The sequence below is a fragment of the Balaenoptera borealis genome, assembly GCF_965194805.1.
Source record: "Balaenoptera borealis genome assembly, chromosome: 17".
In the NCBI taxonomy this organism is placed as follows: Eukaryota; Metazoa; Chordata; class Mammalia; order Artiodactyla; family Balaenopteridae; genus Balaenoptera; species Balaenoptera borealis.
The window spans coordinates 12089652-12106966 of record NC_138876.1 but is presented as its reverse complement, the minus strand read 5'-3'; the positions used below and the strand labels follow the sequence as shown (position 1 = coordinate 12106966).

The window sequence follows — 17315 nt, the reverse complement described above, 5'->3', positions numbered from 1 at the left end:
CGTGCAAGTCCCTTCTGCCAGAGGCCCAACTCTCACCGTCTCTCCTCATCTCCTTAGCTCACCTCCTCTCCTCTCCTGGAGTCAGTACTGCTGAGGGCCCTGGGGTAACTGTCTTAACGTCTCTGAGCTCCCATGTCCTCTCTGAAATGATCTCAAATGAGTATAAACCCCTACCTCATTGGCTCATTGTGAGGCATACATGAAATGGAACAATAACCTTTGTTCACTTTCCAGGGACCTTGAACTATGCCGAGTCTTGACCTAGAAGCACATATTCTGGATGTGTTCAAATCTTGGCCGCACCTCTTACCCACTTACCCGCTGTGTGGAGCTGGGCAAGTCGCTTTACTTCTCTGTGCCTCAGCTTCTTCTTTGGTAAAGTGGGAACAATACCAACCTACCCATCGGCTTGTTATGAGGGTGAAATGAGTTCCTACTTGTAGAGCACATAAAATAGTGTGGAGCGCATGGCAAGTGCTGTTATAAGAGTTACCAATTCCTTTTTTTTTTTTAATTTTTAATTTATTTTTGGCTACGTTGGGTCTTTGTTGCTGCGCGCGGGCTTTCTCTCGTTGCGGCGAGCGGGGGCTACTCTTCGTTGCAGTGCGCGGGCTTCTCATTGCAGTGGCTTCTCTTGTTGCTGAACATGGGCTCTAGGTGCGTGGGCTTCAGTAGTTGTGGCATGCACGTTCAGTAGTTGTGGCTCGCAGGCTCAGTAGTTGCGGCGCACGGGCTTAGTTGCTCCACGGCATGTGGGATCTTCCCGGATCAGGGCTCAAACCCGTGTCCCCTGCATTGGCAGGTGGATTCTTAACCTTTGCGCCACCAGGGAAGTCTCAAGAGTTAACAATTCTTGTTAGGTCATCTAATTCTCAAATCAGCCTAATGTAGGGGGTCCTGGTGTTATCCTCATTTTATAAATAGGGAAGATCAGTAACTTGGCTAAGCCCTGAACCCATGCTGTCTGGCAGGGTCTTAATCTTAAGCTATACTGACACAGAGATGAGAGAGGTCGACGTTTGGAGTTTAAAGGTCTGCCAGAGCCATCTTGAAATTCTCAATAAATTTTATCTTCGAATGTGTGCTTTGTAAGTGAAGTCCTGCCCCAGTCACCTTCTCACCCCCCAAGATGGGTTCCTGGCTGCCCCATCCCTTGCCCTGGCCAAACCCGGCAGCTGCCCTCTGCTCCTGGTGGGGACCTGGGCACGGGGAGGGGCCCGGTGGTCGGGCAGAGCTGTGGGCGTCTACGAGGGGCTGCGCTACCCTGCAAGTACCCCCGGCCTGAGGGCACAGGACATGAACTAGCAAATAAAAACCCCACAGCAGATAAAGACAGAGATCGCAGAATAAAGTAAAAAGCTTTTCTTTTTCCTTTTTGAATAAGAGGCCTTGCATTTTCATTTTGCACCTGGTGGACCTTGCTAGTTACGCAGCCGGCCCTGGGTACGTAGCAAGTCATGGGTGGAAATGAAATGGTAGCTCCTTTCCCCTTCAAAACAACAACAACTGTAGCAACAAATGCGTATTCCGGGTTCAGTAATTCAGGGCAGTTTGTTCTGACTTTTGATCCACAGGTAGAGACAAAGTCTTTTCATGAAGGCCTCAAAAGGGGGCACTTTTGCCGCTTCCCACAAAGATGGCTTCCCCAAAGCTTCCTAAGCCCTTAGTGTGATTTGCATCCAGAGTATGGGCTGTTTTCCAGCCAGCAGCCCGTTTGGTAGGGGATGATGGGAAAATCTTATTTTTTCCTCCTTCTGTTGCTGTAATTCCCCATGCAGAGTGTTCTCTTTAAAAGATGCTGTGGGCAGCTACTTTAAGCAAATATGGGCACCTCTGTGGCTTGCAAGGCTGGAGCCAGGCCTCGGAGGTCCGGAAGGTGGACCACACGGCCTGGGCATGGAGGCTCTGCCGACGGTCTCGGCAACTCTCAATGCCACCCTCGAGACTCCTGGGAGGCAACTCAGGCCACAGCGCTAGAAGAGGGAGGAATCTCCGAGCTATGGGGCGGGAGAGCTCCTGGTCTGGTCTGTCTCATGTCTAACAGATGAGGACCACTGGGGGCAGAGCCAGCAGCAACTCCGGGCGATTCCAGGGCCACTGCGGATGGGCGTCCAGTGAGGGGCCTCAGATTAGAGTACAACAGCCAATGTGCTCTGCTGGGAGTGACGTCTCCTTGCTTGGGTACAGGCCCACATCCACCATATCGTGAGGATGGAACAGTCCAGGAAGAGTGAGGGATGCAGGAAGATCCTGCTAGGGGAGGCCAGTAAGGGGGAAAGTTGGCCTGGGATTGGATGGGAGTTTGGGGGACAGCTGGGCCTCAGCCGGTTTCCCTACCTTGGATACTGTTCTGTCTTCAAGAGCCCGCTGCCTAAGCAGCTGGGCCAAACTCGTTTCCACAGCTGCCTTGGGCATCTCTGAAACCCTGGATGTAACAGTGTGGGCTGTGGACCCACTGAGGCATCTGTGCATCTTTATTGTTAGTAAGCCTGTTCTCACCACTCCCCCAAAGGTACCCTTTCTGTCCGCCCCGCTGCTTCTAAGAAGAGCATCTTCAGCCAGCAAAACACTCCTTTTCTGTTTCTCTGTTCACGGGAGAAAGAAAGGAAGAGTGGGGAGCTGGGCACAAAAGACTTAGCCCATGGTGCCTTTTTGTGAGTTTTGCCATGTCTCAGATGGGGTTCTCAGGTCAGAATCCAGATGAGCACGCTGAACTCCCAACATACAGTTGAATAATTTATATGCTTTTTACTTGTTTTTACCGTTTTCTGATAGTAGTTGACCTTTACTGAGTCCTGTCTCTCAACTTGGCCCCCTTGCTGAGCTTTCTACACACATGGTCCCTTTCCAATTGTATTGACATTTGATTTACATACAGCAAAATGCAAAGATCTTTAAGTATAGATTTTGGTGAGTTTTGATAAATGTATACGCCCATGTACGCATCACCCCAATACAGGAATATAGGATGTTTCCATCACTCCAGAACGTTTCCTGGGCCTTTTTTCACTCACCCTCCTTCCCCACCTGTACACGAAGGCGGCCACTGCTCTGATTTCTGTCACCGCAGATTCGTTTCTCTCTTCTAGAACTTACGAATGGAAGTTTTGCTTTTTCATGTCTGTCTTCTTTTACTCCGTGTAGTATTTATGGCATTCATCCAGGAATACCAGTAGCTGTTCCTTTTTATTACTATCTAATATTCCGTTGCCTGGATATTCCGCACTCCGTTTATCCTTTGATCTATTGACAGACATTTTTTCAATTTTTTGGTGATTATGAATAAGCCTGCTATGTGCTTTCACATGCAAGCCTTTTTATAGACATGTGTCTTGGGGAAATACCTAGGAGTGGAATCATTGGGTCATATGCTAAGTGTATTTTTAACTTCATAAGCAACTGCCAAACTGTTTTTCCAAGTGGTCATGTCAGCTTTTTACTCCCACCATGAGTGTATGAGAGTTCCAATTGCTCCCCATCCTCACCAACACTTGATATTGACAGTCTTTTTCATTTTGGCCATTCTAGTGGGTGTGAAATGGTATCTCATCATTGTGATTTGCATTTCCCTGATGACTAATGACATTGCACACCTTTTCATGTAGTTATTGTATATATCTTCTTTTGCGAAGCGTCTGTTTATGTCTTTCCCGCACCTGGGGAAGGGTCTTGTTTGTCTTAGCGCGTTGGAAGAGTTCTTAACACGTTCTAGATACAAGTCCTTTGTCAGATATGTGTGCTGCAAATATTTTCTTCTATCTGTGCCTATACTATCCCTTTTAACCTTCCCAGGAAACCTAGGAAGTGGATATCATCTCCACTTTGTTTTACAGAGGCAAAAACTGAAGCACAGAGAGGCTAAGTGAAATACCCAAAGTCACACAGCTACTCAGTAGCCGAGTGGGAATGCAGACCCACTTGTGTGTGACTCAGAGCATTGACATCCAGAAAATTCCAGGGAGAATCTGTCCATACACTAAGCCTTGTATCTCCCTGGCAGCCTGGGTATGCCAGTGCCTGGGCTGGGTTATTTCAGTTCACACTCGCTCCCTCTGCCTTGCAAATACCAGACCATCCTGGGAAGTAGCCGGCTCCCAGAACTCAGCTGGGAGCACTGTCTTCTCGAGAGGATGCCGTGGGGCTTTGAGCTGCTCTGATGAAAGACAAACTGCGGGTATTTTTACGGGTCTCTGAGGATGCTGGCAGGATTACCTCGTGCCAGGAATAACAATGAGGGGCCTAGCGAGCTCACTGCCAGCCCTGCTCTGGGAGACATCACTGGAGGAGGCGAGCCAGGCGGTGGGAAGGGAAGGGGGCCTGCGGGTGGGAGGGCAGGGCTGGGTTGTTTATCCACAGCTGTCTCCAAGGAGGGCTGCTGGATCACCCCAGGGACTCTGAGCCGGGGAAGGGGCCCCTGTGGTAGTCAGAGCAAAAGGCTGGGAGGTGTGTGAGAGTGGGAACCACAGCCATGCCAGTCATCAACATGCTAGTCAGAATAGCGAGCCTTTATTGAGGACCCCTGTGTGCCAGGCACTGTGTTTGCATTTTGCGTCCCCATTAGGTGCCAGATATGGTGTAGGTGTTTTGCACTTACTAGCTTAATGCTCATAATAACCCCATGAGATACGTATTATTAAAATGCCCACAGGAGGAAACTGAGGTTCAGGGAGGTTGAGTAATTTGCCTAACGTCACATCGTTTGTAAGCGGTTGCGGTTTGCATAGAGGTTTAGCTAATTCTAAAGCCCAGTCACTTAAATGCTCTGCTGCCTTTCTGTTCACAAACTTGTGTCAAATTCCTATTTGGGTTAAGAAGCACTACACAGGGTGACTTGACCAGGGGAATATAATGTTGAATAAGACCCATCCCTGTCTTTGGGCCGTGTGGTTAGTTGAATGGTGGCCCCCCCAGAAGATATGTCCACATCCCAGAATCTACGAATGTGAGCTCATCTGGCAAAATAGGTTTGGCAGAGGTAATTAAGTTAAGGATCTTGAGATCATCCTGGGTTATCTGGGTGGTCCTAAATCCAATGACAAGTGTCCTTACAAGAGACAGAAGGGAAGACAGAAGAGGAGAAGGCCATGTGAGGATGGAGCAGAGACTGGAGTTGTGTAGCAACAAGCCAAGGGATGCCTGGAGCCTCCAGGCACTGCAAGAGGCAAAGAATTCTCTCTGTGGGCCTTGAAGGAAGGTTCATCAGACCCGACTTACTAGGTCCAGCCCAGACACTGGAGGGGATTATTCAAGGGCTTAGATCCTGGGAGTCGCGATCACTGGGGGCCATCGTAGAGGATGCCTCTCACAGTGCCAGAAGGCAGGACTCCCACCTACTATTTGTGTGGCTCTCCCAAGTCATCTGGCTCCTGACTGTACGTGGAACGTGTGTGGGCTCCTGAGCTGGATTCTTTATACATATCACACCACGTAGTAACATTGAACCCTCACCTGAATTCAGCAAGGGGAGGCGTTCTCACCCCCATTTGACAGAGGGGGTAACTGAGGCTCAAAAGATGAAGGCCACACCGTAGCATATAGAGTAAACCAGTGGTTCTTGACTTTAGCTGCATCAAAATCCCCAAAGAGAGTTTCTGGGCTCCATGCACAGAACTTTTGATGTAGTAGGTCTAGCATGGAGCTGGAGAGTTTGCATTTCAGAGAAGTTCTCAGGTGAAGCTGATGCTGGAGGTCTGTGGACCACACTTTTAGAAGCACTGGAGGATCAATGTTGCAGGGACAGGGGAACCCTGGAATATTAGTGAATTAACAAATAAAATGTATTTCTTGCTCAAGTTGCAGTCCTGTTGGGGTTAGTTGGCTCTCCTCCATCCATGCACTGTTTGGAGCATGTGGTCCCCAGAGTTGCCATGGAAGAAAGAAGAAGGCAAGAGGGTCTTGTAGGATGTTTTAAAGGGTGAGGTCTGGAAGTGACTTTCCTGCCTTCTGCTCACACCCCATTAGCCAACACTCAGTCACATGGCCCCAAACAACTGCAAGGGAGGCTGGGAAATGTAGTCTTCCTCAGGAGGCGGTGATGGTGCGGTGAACATGCGGGTGGTCAGAGCCAGGCTAGGACTTGATCTCAGGCTCTTTCCCCCTTCATCTTTTGCTTTTTCAAGTGCCCTCAGTGGACTTTCTCATATTAGCCAGATTCAAGGGACTTTTTTTTCCTGTAAAAACTGAAAAAAGAGAAGAGGAAAGAAACGTTTCTTGGGTCCATCAGTGCATTCGGTTGCCAGCAGCCTTGTCTTCTACGGGGCCCAGGTGCTCAGCTGAACAGCTGCCGAGCACTTTGAAAGCTTGTAGCATTTCTGTAGGGGTTTCTTGCATGAGTTTCATTTCTACCATCTTAAGCAATGCAGGGTCACCCTCTCCAGCATTGGAGGAGGCCTCTGGCTACTGCTTCTTCAAGGCCTAAAGCCTGAACTCAGGGCCACAGACAAGCTCCAAGTGGAAAATATGCCGTTCCTGCCTCTCCCCACCCTGCTCCTCCAGACTGTTCCAAACGCCTCCAACACCGGCAGGTTCCAGTTTTCATGCCTTTGGATACACGGTGACATCTGCCTGAATGCGCTGTCTTCCCTCCAGACTCAACTCAAGTGACACCAGCTCCATGAAGCCGTCATCGGTTAGTCAAATGAACATTCAACTTGCCCTCATTTTGGAGCAGAGGTGGGGGAGACAGGCCTCTTTGTCTATGCCTGTGGTCCAGCACTTGCCATGGCCTGTGCAGACTCTAAAGGCTTTTGCCCGTGCCTGTTTCTCCTCGCGGAATGTGAGGTGTTTAAGAGCAAAGACCACGTGGCCTCCTTTCCTGGCTTCTTCATTACCTGCAAGACTGAGGTCAAAAGACTTCCTGTGAAATGCAAAACCCTCCCCAAGATCCAGAGGTGAAGAGTGAAGACTCTGGCATGGGTTGGAATCCCAGCTCTGCCACTTGTGCAAATTTGGGCAAATTCTTAGCTTCGCTGGACTTCAGTTTTCCCATCGGTACAGTTGGGCTAATAATGTTGTGCGTATTCCATGAAATAATATGACTAAAGCCCTTTGAACAGTGCCAAGCGCATGGGAAGCTGTTGAGAAATGCCAACTATCTCTCTGTTATCATCATTACTCTTGGTATTACCCTCTCAACCTTGGCACACACCAGCCACAGCAACTTACTTCCTTGCTGACAGTTTTGGTGATTTTGCACGTCTCTCTGCTTTTGCACTTGGTGTTTTTCAGCTTGGATGTCCCTGTCTCTCACCTATTCATTCATTCATTTAACAAAGTTTTTGCTGAGCTCCCAACTACTCACACTGGAAACTCATCTCTGTCAGCCCTTCCTGGCCAGTCCCACTGGATTTACCACTCCTGTTTCGAAGTCTATTTACTTTTTCTGTATCTCTGTGACTAACTTGAGAGCAGGGGAAAAAAAAAAGTCCTTTTCCCCACTGGATTTAACTGCTCTGAATCCAGGTCCTAATATCATGGGTGGCACGTAGTAGGAGCTTAATAAATATCTGTTGAATGAATATATGAATGTTGATCATCTCCAAATCTGGCCCCAATGCCAGAGGATGCAATAACTTGGCAGCAGGCATAGCAGGGGGATCTGCAAAGCTCGGGCATTGGGAGGTCCTTCAGGAAGATGAAATCAGCAGCCGTGGAACAGCAGCCTGAGCTGGAATCTCTTTCCTTTAGGTACCAGGGGCTCAGCATCTCCAGAGGTGGGGTGGGGGTGGGCAGATCCCATGTGACATTCTGTTTCCAGTGGATCTGGGCTTTTAAAATGATGATTAATATTATTATTAATGATATTTCCTGATACAAGGAGAGAGGGCATCCTTTACAAGCACAGGGCTTGCTTCATGGAAAGCACCCAAAGTATGTTTGAATGGTGAATGTTGGTCCAGTCTACAGAGCACATCCAGTTGACAACTATGGAGTTGACAACTATGTATTTGATTGCCTTTTAGGGGTCAGGTGCTGCTCTGGGTGCAGAGGATGGGGGGTGGGAGTTCTGCAGTAAACAAAATACAGAAGACCCCTGCCTTGGGGAGCTCACATTCTAGAGGGAACAAGGAATTGAGCTAAGCTATTAGTTTGAATTTTCTCTCTCCTCCAGAGGTGGCCAGCTGCCCTCCCCCCCCCACCCCCAGAATTTTCCTCTTCTTTTGTAGAGCAGTGGTTCTCAACTAGGGGGTGAGTTTGCACCCCAGAAGATATTTGACAATGTCTGGAGATAGTTTTGTTTGCCATGAGCTAGGTGTGTCTGTGTTACTAGCATCTAGGAGATAGACGTTGAAGATGCCACCCAGCATCCTACCATGCACAAGACAGCCCCACAAGAAAGACTCTTACAGCCTGCAATGCCAGCAGCCTGACGTGGAGAGAGAAGGGGCTTCTTAGCCAGTGACTACATTTCCCAGCTTCCTGTGAGGCTTGGTGTGGCCACGTGACTGGTTCTCGCCAATGGTGTGTGAACAGGAGTGCTGTGCCCACACCCAGGTGCAGAGCTTTTAATAAGTGGATGGACCTCCTTCCGCTTCCTCAGGTTGGAGGAAGAGAACAACAAGGTCCCAGGTGACAACGGAGCCACCCGGGGCCCTAAATCGCCACGTGGGGAGAGCTGTCTAGCCATCAAAGACGCTCTCTTTGGACCGTCACGGGAATAAGAAATAAACTGCAGTGTTTTAACCCTATGCATTTCTGGGTCTCTCAGTGATAGCAATTTAACCTACCCTAACTTCTGTAGTCTTGACAATGGTTTTTCAATGAGAAGAATAGCCAACATTAATTGAGCACACAATATGAAGCAGACACTAAGCTCTTTAAATGTAAGATCCCATTTTGTCATCATACCAACCCTATGAAATAAGTACTATCATTATCCTTTTTTTTACAGATAAAGAAACAAAAGTTCAAGGAGGTGAGCAGGGCACATGAGTACCAAATGGAAGTTTTATGCCAGATCCCAGTTTCAACCACTGAAAGCCAGTTCCTTTCTCCATCCTTAATATCTCTTCATTTGAGCATCATCTCCCGGCAGGGTCACCGTAACTGTTCTCTCTTTGGTCCCTCTGCCTCCATTTTGGACACTGCAGGTAGGCTGAGTTTTTGAAAACCAAATCTGAACCTGCTTCTTTCCTGCCCAGCTTCCTTCATTGACTCCCCATTGCCCTCAGGATAAAGTATGCCCTCCGTGCCAGGGCAGAACGGTCCCCCTGTGGCCTCCCCCAGCTTCCTCTGCTAACTTCATCATCTCTTGCTGCTTCTCCTTTAGGCCATACACCCTGGGCTTTGGCTGTACTGCAAGAGAAAAGGATTATTCTTTTTCCAAAATTATTCTTGCTCTGCAGAGGGAATCACAGTTAAAGTAACAAGCTTCCCCTGCGTATTCTTAAGAGTTCAAGCAAGGATTGTTTGACCATCTCCTGGGAACACTGTTGAAAGGATTCTTATATTGGGTGGGAGGTTCATTCCAACCAGCCATTGCTACGGTTCTGCAAAACACAGCTAATTGCATAATGTAAAATGAACCCAGTTTTTCAACTTCGTCCAGCTCTCAGATTCTATTTGTTCTATTAAAGACCGTATTGACTTTGGAGAGTAATTTGGCAGTCTTACACTATAGCAAATTTACTCCTAACTATACTCCCCAGAGAACTCTCATGTGCAAAGGAGTAAGGTAGGATTTATAAGGCAAAAAACTGCTAAACTAAATGTCCATCCACAGGAGAATGGACAAAATAAACTCCTACAAGGAGTATGATGGAGGAGTGAAAATAAATAAACTAGAGCTACGTGTGGCAAATACAGATGAATCTCAAAAACGTAATGTTAAGCATAAAAAGCACTTTGAAGAAGGATAAAGTAGAGTATGATGTCATAAATAATGTTATATATTGTGCCAGTCGGGGTCCCAGCAGGAAACAAAAGGCACACTTGGAATTCTAAAGAGAAAGAAAGGAAAGAATCATTTATAGAGGTGGTAGGTGTGATAGATTGTTTCATGGCCACAAATTCCTCCCATCCCATTATGTATTCTTCCTTTGCTGCTCCTTTCATCCAGGTGAAAGGAATTATTTTCCATCCCTTTTAATCTGGGCTGGTTTTGTGACTTGTTTGAACGAATAGATTATGGCAAAACTGACTTGGAGTGAATTCCAGAGGCCTTACAATTTCTGCCTTCACCCTTTTGGAATGCTTCAGATATCATGAAAAGAAGCCCACACTAGCCTACTGGAGGCCTCCTGGAGAGAAAGACCCAACCACCAGCCAACAGCAACCACCAGGTACCTGAGTGAGACCATCTGGGACCAGCCAGCCCCCAGGTGAACATCAGTTGGTTACAAATGTATCAGTGAGTTCCAGCCATGACCACCGTGAGCAGAAAAGCTTCCTAGCTGAGCCCTGCTCAAATCACCAACCCACAGAATTATGAATTAAAGAACTGGTTAATGTTTCAAGCCGGTAAGTTGTAGGGTGGTTTGTTATGAGCGTACAATCAACCTTGAAGAGTTAAGGAACCAAGAAGTACTGAGGCCTCTAGGAACTACCAAGGTGGGAGTTTCCAAAGCAGTGCAGCAGTGTTTGCTACAGGAATGCAGTGGGGGGCTGGAGTCTCATCAGGGGGGCCACCTCAGAACCCCAGAACCACAGAACTACAGCAGAGATGGAGTTGGGGAGAAGTGAGTACTCCAATCTCTCTCTCTTCCTCCCTCCCGTCTCCTTCCAGGCCCTCCTGCTGGCTGAGCCTGGTCAGAGACCAGAAAGCAAGGGAGACCGGGAGATGCCATTTTTGGGGGTCAGCCCCCTCGGGCACAGAGAATGGATCTGGGTGGGACTGGGGGCAAACGGAGAATATACCAGGCCGTGGTTGCTCCCGAACAGCAGACTGTAAGGACTGCTGGTCTCGTTTAAGGGAATGAGAAACTGCACGTCAGAAGAGAGGTTATCTCTGGGGAAAGAGGGATTTCTACCTTGAAGAAAGTAGGGAGTGCTTTCATATATATGTTTCCGTACATGCTCCACGTGGGAGGGAAGGAAAGGCATTTTAGGCAGGCTCACTGCACCTGACCCTCCACCACGCTCTTTCACAGAAGCCGTATATAAACTAGGTGTGTAGAACCACCCCATGAGAGTGTGGGGTAAATTACCTCTTCTTCCCAGATAAGAGGGTCGGAGGGTGAGGAGGGACCCCCGGCCCTGTTGCTCGGCACAAGGGCTGTTGAGTTTCAGATTTAAGTCCGTCCACCTCCAGCACCTTTGTCTGGATGAAAGACCCTCCCTGGTGTCGTGGTAGGTACATACGTTTTGCCCATATCTCTCTCTGTTCCTTCTTCCGTTTCTCCCTTCTTTTTTTTTTTTTTACATCTTTATTGGAGTATAATTGCTTTACACTGTTGTGTTAGTTTCTGCTGTATAACAGAGTGAATCAGCTATATGTATACATATGTCCCCATATCTCCTCCCTCTTGCGTCTCCCTCCCTCCCATCCTCCCTATCCCACCCCTCTAGGTGGTCACAGAGCACCGAGCTGATCTCCCTGTGCTATGCGGCTGTTTCCCACTAGCTATCTATTTTACATTTGGTAGTGTATATATGTCATGCCGCTCTCTCACTTCGTCCCAGCTTACCCTTCCCTTCTTTTCTTTTCAGTTGGAGGAAGAGATAAAATGATCCCAGAATATTATTTGTCTAAAAGGAATGTTTAAGATAAAATAGGGTATGTGAGGCCTGCCATTAATCGTCCCCACAACACCTGGCCTAGGTGGGAGCCGGGATCTATGGTGATGGATAGGAATGTTTTTCGAATTCAGGTGTCAAAGCCCGGCAATCATCCCTGCCTCCTGGGTGGAAAATTTACAGTCTTCCTCTTTAGTGGCATCTTAAGACATACAGGCACTTTTGTTTCCATGGAGAACCCACTCTTCCCTCTAAGGTAAATTGCCCGCTTGCCTACCCTTCCTCCCGTCTTTCCCTCTTTCTCTCTATGTCTCCCTTTCCTTCTCTTTCTCCTTCATTTGCTCCTCAATTTCCTCTACCCTCTCCTCCTTCCACTGAGCTTCCTGCCAGCAGCAGGGCGGAATGATAGCCTTTATTCTCCCCGCAGGGGAGGGTAGTGCGTGTCCTTCCCTGAGGCTCCTGTGGAGAGGTTCTCAGAAGCCTCTGGGGCTGAGAAATTTCACCCTAGATCTTTGGATTGTTGTCTTCCTAAGAGCTTATTCTGCAAAGAGCTCGGAGCCGGTGAGCAAGGCTGGCCCCAGGTCGCGGGAGGCTGTTGCTGGGGGCCCCGGGCGTCTCCCTTCATCTCAGTTTCTTCACTTGCAAAGTGAGTCTCAGTCTCCCCAGACTCACCATGGAAAAATGCTGGTGAGGGTGGCAAACAGATTCCTTCCTGTTGGTCACCCAGGTCACTCCGCTGACACCTCTGCCTTTTGGCCCTGAAGTTTATTTCTTAACAGCCTTCAAAGGGGGATGGGGGCCTCCTGGGAGTGGAGCCCTAGGAGGCCGAGAGCCGTGGGCTCGGGCAGGTGGGGCACTCTGGGGCTGCCTTTGCAGTTTCTGGGGAGTTTCGGAAATGCCAGTAACCATCAAGAGTGGTGCCTGTGTGTTTGGAACCAAAGAGGAAGATAAAGCTAGTCTCCGAGCGTGTGTCTCTTGCCTGTAAGGAGCTCTAAATGTGTGCCTCTGAGGGTGTTTGTACAGTGTGAAGGCGGCTCTGTGCACACGCGTGAGCACACCTACATGTGCCTGTGTCTGTGTGAGTGTGTCATGTGTCTGTGAACGGACAGTATGAAGGTGAGTCTGTGCATACGCACGAGAGTCTGCGTGCATGTACACGTGTATAGTGTGAAGGCAGGTCTGTGTACACATAATCACCGCTACGTGTGCACGTGGCAGTGGTGTGTGCGTGTGTGCGCGTGCACTCTCCCCGTGGGTGGGCCTCAGGCTGTCCGATCAAGAGCCACCACTTATTTTGCATCCGGCTGGAGGGTCCAGTTACAGAATATGAATCCTTAACGTATAGTTAGAATGTTCAGATGTGCAGCTGAGTGGATGAGGTTGGTTTGGGAGGCTCGGTGCCCTAAACAGAAGCCCCTCTATCCCCACACTGCCTGCGTGGGAGTGAGGTCTTCGCCTGAGAGCAGATCTGTGTCCCTGTGGCCTCGTTTTGCTCTGGGATGGGACTTGGGGGCAGGGAACTCAAGCTCAGGTGTTCATGCATTTCCAGAATTTGTCTGATTTTAATCAGGATTTCGTTAGGCGTAACCGCATGTGTGTGTGTGCTTGGCTCCAGCTAAATATGTGGTGATGCTTCTTTCCTTTTATCCTTCCTCCCCCGCGCCTTCCCTCTCCCTCTCCCTCCCACACATACTGTGCGTCTTCTCTTTGCCAGGCCCTGTTCCACGGGCTAAGGATGCAAAGATGATTCAGAAATAGTCCCCATCGTGAGAAACAAGCAGGGTATTTAGGAGAAAAGGTAAGCAAGCTGCAGTGACAGAACATAGCCGTGGAAGGGACACAGGGCATTCTGGGGGCACAGATGGGAGCCCCTAGTCTCTCAGGGACCCCATGAAAGGCTTCCAGGATACAGCGATGCTTGAACTAGATCTAGAAAGTGGAGGAATTCACCAGCTTTGTAAGAATAGCTGCTATTGTTTGCAGGAGATGGTACTTTGGGGCACAGGACAGAGTCATCTACTCATGTTTGGAGGACTCTAAGAGGTCATAGGGTCTTTGTTAAAAATGCTTGGTCTGTGATACAGCTTTGTACTAAAAAGATCATGAAATGGGATGGCAAGCAATGCAGGGCAAGCAAGGATTAGAAGACAAGCCCTCTTTACTTCTTCTATTTGCCAATTTAGACTTCCGAAGGAGGAAGGAGTGAGTGTGAAGAAGGGAATGAGCACTTACTGAGCGCCTACTGTGTGCCAGGCGCCTCTTGTCTCATTTTGTCCTCACCGACAGCTCTGTAGGTAGTAGGTTGGTTAACCCCACTGTACAGCTGGGGAGACTGAGACTCAGGTCTCAGACCAGGCAAAGAACAGGACTTTGAATCACAATCTATATGGCTCAATTCCCAAGCCTGTGCCTCTTTCCAACAAACCCCATTGCCTACAAGAATCTTCTATAGAGAACATAGCACTGTGGCCAATAGGCTTCTTGTCAAGGATCATAAACTTGGAATTCAATATAAAGTCACTACTGTTCCTCCCCAAAAGAAAAACCCGAATGCCTGCCCCTTTTGAAAAAACAGCATGTCTTGGTGGGATGGACTATTAATATACATTGTCATGACATCAGTATTGCAGGCTCTTTCTTTTGGGGGAGCCAGGATGTTGCTGATTTGCATACTGCTTTGCATTCATTTGCATTTACTCTCCATATGCAAAATCAAATGCAGCTAATTAGTGCAACCTTGTTACAATGAGAAGCAGGCCCAGCCTTCTGTGCCAGGGCATATGGAGCCCAGAACTGGGACCCAAACCACCCAAAGCCAGTCACATCTTTGGTCAGACACACTGGAGTGTTGAGAGGGAGATGCACACCCTGAATGAAAACTAGGATGGCTGAGTATCATTATTTTTCAACTATTGTCCCTTTGAAGTAACTATGGCAGAGAGAGAGGGTGAGGAGAGAGAGAGAGAGACAGAGATCGAAGGATGTGGCAGAATTTCCTGGGAGAAAGAGCACAGAATTTGGAGCCCAAAGGCCTCAGATGAAATCAGCATTGGAGTTTGGCTCTGCCACTTACAGCCTGTGGGACTTTGCACTTACAGGCTGTGTGGACTTGTAGGGATTAAATGGGAAAAAAAATGGATGGGAATGTACTTTGCAAATGTTAAAGCACAATATAGATGTCAGGGCTCCCGGCCAGGCCGCCTTGTGACAGAAGGCAGCACCAGGGTCAGCTGGGGACAGAGGCTCACAGTCTTGCAGGGTCCAGACCCCAAATATGATGGGAAATATATCTATGTCTGTGTCTCTATCTCTATCTCTATCCCTATCAGCTAGCATTTAGTGAGCCCACGAACCGAGCACTGTGTTAAGTACCTCACAATCATTATTTCACTTAATGATTCCCATGAACACTCTGAGAGGTATGTATTATTATGACCCCATTTACAGATACCACCACGGCAAAAACGTGCCTGCCAAGCACACCAAGATAACTCTGGCCAAATGATTAGAACCTTCTCTCCCGAGCAGTGATGGTGACATTCATGGTTTACACTGCCCTACCCCGCCCCCCTTTTCTAGCCTCCATGCAGACTATGGTCTTTTTACTAAACAACTTCTTTCAGATTTGCCTAGTTGGGACCATTTTGGTTTGGTTTTGGCTTTTATTCTATGTCCTCTGAGGACTCTTTTTTTTTTTTTTTCTCACCTGGTCATTTTGATTAGACTTGAGTATTTCAGCTCCATAGTCACATTTCATTACTTAGGACAGTCTCTGCAGAGAGCAGCTCCCATCGACCAAGGTAGATTGCATTATGGTTCACAAATTGGGATTTGTAAACCATAATGGAGGTGGGATTATACCCCATGAATATATAGCCTGACCATGTGGCTTTGCTCTGGCCAGTGACGTGTGAGTGGAAGCAATATATGTTGCTACTAGGCAGAAGACAGCATGTGGTTTGTCATGTATTTCTTTCCCTTCTGACCTGATGCCGAACTATGTTCTAGATAGAATCTGCTCCACAACTGGGCCCTGGAATAGACGCACCGTGGAACTTCTGGTGGGCAAGTCATGTGAATAAGAAGTAAATCTCTATTGTTGCAAGCCTTCGAGCCTTGGAAGATTATTTGGTTCAGGAGATAACAGCCTATCCTGATGGAAACATTCTCTTCCTATTGAATATTATGAGATTAGTGCTCCTATGAACTGACTAGTTATATTATAGATAACTGGACACTTATCCCTATGATATTGTCATCACTCAAAATATTTTGTACTTCCATTTTGAAAACTGCTTTAAAATTATAAAAGTACTACTACTACTGATAACAGCTAATGCTTTACAAGCATTATCATATTTAATCTTGACAACAGCCCTGTGAGGTAGGTTCTCTTAACTTCCATTTTCCAGACAAGAGAAACACGATCCCAGAAATGCTTAGTAATGAGTCAAGATCACACAGCTAAGAGGAGGGTCAAGATTTAAATCTGCATTCTTCTCAGGTACAAACCCTAATGTCATTATTTTCTACTCATACTTTCCCCACCAAAATGGATATTAACAAGCTGAGTCACACACCTGACTCATCAGAGATGATCATCAGATATTTTGGCTGCTTATGAAAAATCAAAATAGTTATTAAGTAATGAAAATTACATTGGTCTTGATATTAGAAGCTACGGGGGGTCGGTTTGTAGCTGTTTCTTATAAGTGACCTTATTACGTGACCTTGGGCTAGATTTTTTTTTCCTCTCTGCACCCTGGTATTTTCATCTGTAAAATGGAGCACTTTGCTTCAGACCACATGGTTCACGAATCTGAAGGATGGGGTCCTTCAACCCCCTAAAAATGTATGCAAAACATTGTATGTATATTTTTTTCTGGGTAGAGGATCCATAATATTCATCAGGTCCTGGAAAAGTTCTGTGACACCCTAAAGATGAGGAACTCGAATTCTCTCCTTTGTTGAATATGACTTATCCCTTTCCCCAGAAGAAGTGGGTGTAGAAGCAAGGAGAATTCAGGCTGACTAAATCACATTTGAGTCGTGTAAGTTGAGTGTCAGTTTTATCAAAGAATAACGGGAAGGCAAGCTGTATCAGTTTAGTAAAAATAATCATTAAAAAATGTTTCTGTCTCACATTCCTGTGGCTCCTTGCTGCTTACGCTACACAGAAGCTGTTCTTTTGTCTCCCTGGCCAGGGACTGTGCCATTAGTTGTGGCTATTGGTCATTTCCTGTCTCGCTCAGCCAAATAATCATGTTATTTTGACTGGGATGAGAATGGGTCCAGAGCTGTGAACTTAGTCTCACAGTAACTGGCAGATGCCTTTCCTGGAATGTGGGAGGAAAGGAAAACAGGGCAGGAAAATAACATTCATGGAGTGTCTACACTAACCAGACTCTCTGTTGGCAATTCATTCATTGTGATAAAGTCATGCATGTCTCTTTCCAACCAATGTTTATTGGGTACCTATCATACCTTGGCCACTGTTCTAGGTTCTGGGGATATAAAAGTGAGCAATCAGACAAAAAAGTCTCCACATTCCTGGAATCTATATTCTGGTGGGAGAGATAAAATATATTAGTAAAAAAATTACTAAACTATATATGTTTCACATATGCTACTTCAGGACAGTA

The 17315-nt window shown here is 47.3% G+C and overlaps 1 long non-coding RNA gene across 1 annotated transcript in view; it reads left to right on the top strand.

Annotated features, from left to right (window-relative positions):
- Positions 1-17315, top strand: part of LOC309614574 — a 426058-nt gene that overhangs the window by 257952 nt on the left and 150791 nt on the right. Inside the window, exons 5-6 of the long non-coding RNA XR_014236283.1 lie at positions 8891-9089; positions 10198-10319. This is a non-coding gene — a long non-coding RNA (uncharacterized lncRNA). The remainder of the gene's footprint in view (positions 1-8890; positions 9090-10197; positions 10320-17315) is intronic.